Source organism: Felis catus, chromosome A3 (genome assembly GCF_018350175.1).
Source record: "Felis catus isolate Fca126 chromosome A3, F.catus_Fca126_mat1.0, whole genome shotgun sequence".
In the NCBI taxonomy this organism is placed as follows: Eukaryota; Metazoa; Chordata; class Mammalia; order Carnivora; family Felidae; genus Felis; species Felis catus.
Genome location: NC_058370.1, coordinates 72,954,943 through 72,958,059, shown reverse-complemented (window position 1 = coordinate 72,958,059; position 3,117 = coordinate 72,954,943).

The window sequence follows — 3,117 nt, the reverse complement described above, 5'->3', positions numbered from 1 at the left end:
TTGCTAAGCGACGGCGGCCTCCAGGCTATAGGCCTCCAAAAGCGGCGTGGGGGCGGAGCCGGAGCGCGCAGGCGCAGTAACCCGGCTGGGCTCCGCAAACTAGCGGGTGCGACTGCTTGGCTCGGTGGGGGCTGCTGGCCGGATCTCTGGGCGGCCTTTCCGGACACGCCCCAGGCAGGACGTTTTGTATTTGAACTTGGTCTTTGCTATCGGGCCCAGCAGGGTATTTAGTAAGGCCCACCCTGTCCTTGGGGATCGGGAAGGGCGGTTCCCAGAGCCTCCCCGTGGCCCTTGGCTCTGGTGCCGGAGACTGCACCGCCTGCGTCCCCGCCGAGCCCCGCAGGAGGCCTCCCCGGCGTTGCCCACGTCTGCCGGAGCTGGCTCCAAAAGTGCACGCAGGCAGGGGAGAAACTTGTTTACGTGAACCGTTAAATACTGTGCAAGTCATGGTTCGCTGTTGTGGGCTGACTAGTCTTTGCTTGAGAAAGCTTGGCTGTCGCTTTTCTCCGTGATTTCTGGCAAATCTTCCTTCGCCGACCCGGCAGCAAGCATTAAAATAGAGCAAGGGAACACTCATCTCCTGCAAATGAGGCTCCCCGCGGTGTGTGCATCTGCTCCAGCCTGAGTGGGGTTCAGAATCAGGCGGAGGGGGCTGTAGGCTATGGCAGCAGGTTGGATTAGGGATGAGTAGCACTTATCCAAAAAGAGCAAGTTCCTGGGAAGAGCAGTTGATGACTTGGGTCCACCTTCTGGCCCCGGATTTTCTTACCTCATTTCACCATTGCTTCCCAGTTTCCACTACCAGAGCCAAAAGTCTTTGGCATCAGTCATGGTAACTCTTGCATTTGCCTGGATAATGGGAAAAGAAGAAGCTTTATTCAGTTGAATTCGGCTGTATAACCAGGGTATGCATACACGTATATTTTGTAACCCAGAGCCAGTATTAGTATGTATTTAGTTTACATTTACCTGGAGTAATGTAGAGAGAGCCGAGTTTGGTTCCTGGACTCATTTGTACATATGTGAGTTTAAGTCCTTCCTATGAGGAAGAATATATGAATAGAAGTTTGATAGCTAGTTATCTACCCACCTAAGATGGTAACAATAGTGAAGTGTGTAAATACGGGTATGTGTGTTTGGGAAGTAAGAACTGGTGGGTAAATAAATATGAGGAGAGTGGGTTGAAAACCCAAAAGTGGGGTAGGTAACATTAACTGAGCTCCTGCTTGGGAGCCAGGCATTTGTTGGGCACTGTATTAAACACCACAGACTTATGTGGTTTTATCCTAACCATCAAACTCTGGGAGCATAGGCCTTAGTTCAGTGTTTGAATCCTATTCCACCAGTTTGGTAGCTGTTTCAGTTGGGCAAATGACCTAATCTCTCTGAGCCTCAATTCTCTTGCCCACAAAATGAAAATATTCTTAAGGTTGTTCTGAGGTGTGGATGATTCAATACAGGCAGAGTAATGACAGGAGGACCAGGCTCCCAGTCAATCCTTGGTCATTATTAGTTAGGGTTTTGATTGAGCAATTTGATGTGGATATGCTACCACATGTCTTAAAAACTCAGTCAACTCTCTCATCATTCCCTCTAATTTTTATTCCTTTTCTTCAAGCTCCTAAAACCACCCACTTTTGAGTGAGTTGGACAATCCCAACTGCTTGCTGTGAAGAAATGAGGAATTTCTCAACTTGTCCCTTTCAAAACAACAAATTCACCTGCATCCATACAAGCTGACAGTTGTTGGGTTCTATTTTGAGTTGTGTAGTATGAGTCTAAAATCTAAATATATTTATGTCAATCTCTTTCCATTAAGCAGTTCATATATGTGTAGATTTATTGAGGGATATAAGAAGCATTTTTAAAAGATAATTGTGCTTACCACAGAGAAGTCACAATCTAGTTAGGAACACAAGACATACATACTGGAAAAATTGTGAACAGCAATGATACATGATAGTATGGAACTGATAGTCGCAATTCTCAAATTTCAGTACTGAGGATAACACAGTATTATAAAAATGTGCCGGTAATTTTTTTTAAAAGTGCTAATTACTTACTGGCACATCTTTTGCAGGGCACTGCAAAATAATGTGGATTTTATAGTAATTATTGTCTTTTTAATGTAGAAAAAACACTGGGCTACTAGTTTTTTCTGCTAGTAACTAGCTATTCTGACCCAGGAGAAACACTTAAACCTGCCTGCTGTAGATTCTTACTTGTAACAGAGGTAGTCAGATTAGATAATCTTTATGATCGCCTCCAGCTATAAAATGTAGTGATTCTTCTGGGGAATTTATATCTGAAAATCAATGAACACACTAGCTTCAGTAATACATGTAATTTTCTCATTTATGTTAGGTAGTTTGGATTCTTGTCAGCGAAGTAATTCAAAGTGGCTTACTAATATTGTGCAAGTTAAAAATACCAGTGCTATTTGAGCTAGAACACCATATGTGAGGAAACACAATAGGATAGAAATTGCTCATCCAAAATGTTATAGATGCAGAAAATTGTCAACACTTTTTTTCGAACCCTAGGAGAATGCCAAAAATAATGAAGGTACAGTTGTATAACCTGATAGGAAAGGAGGGTCCACCTTCCTCTCATTTCATCCTTCAGTGATGGGATACCGGTGAGGATCTCAGAATATGGCATAAAACCATATCCACCTCTACTTTTAGTTTTTTTTAAGATAGTTTATTTGCCTCACATATATGTATTGTAAAGATTAAATGAGAAAATAACACACAGAGAATTTACCCTGGAACATAGTAAGGACCCATTATGAGTTGGCCGTTAGTATTCTCCCTATTTTTATAATTAGTAGGGTAGAGGTTTCATCAAGTACATGCATCATGATTATCTTGACTTCATTACCTTAGACTAAGAATTTTATCATACCAAAATATACATTAATTTGGGGTAATGGAAGTGAGAAATGTTAATGTTAGGTTTGTGTATCTTTGAAAATGAATAGATTCAAATGACTTACAGATAGGAAAGGAACGCTGAGTTTTCCTCTGGTCTGAATTCAAAACTAATTGATTTATATTGTACTTTTGAGAGAGAGATTATAAAACAACCATGAGATGTTACATGTGTTGAAAGGTA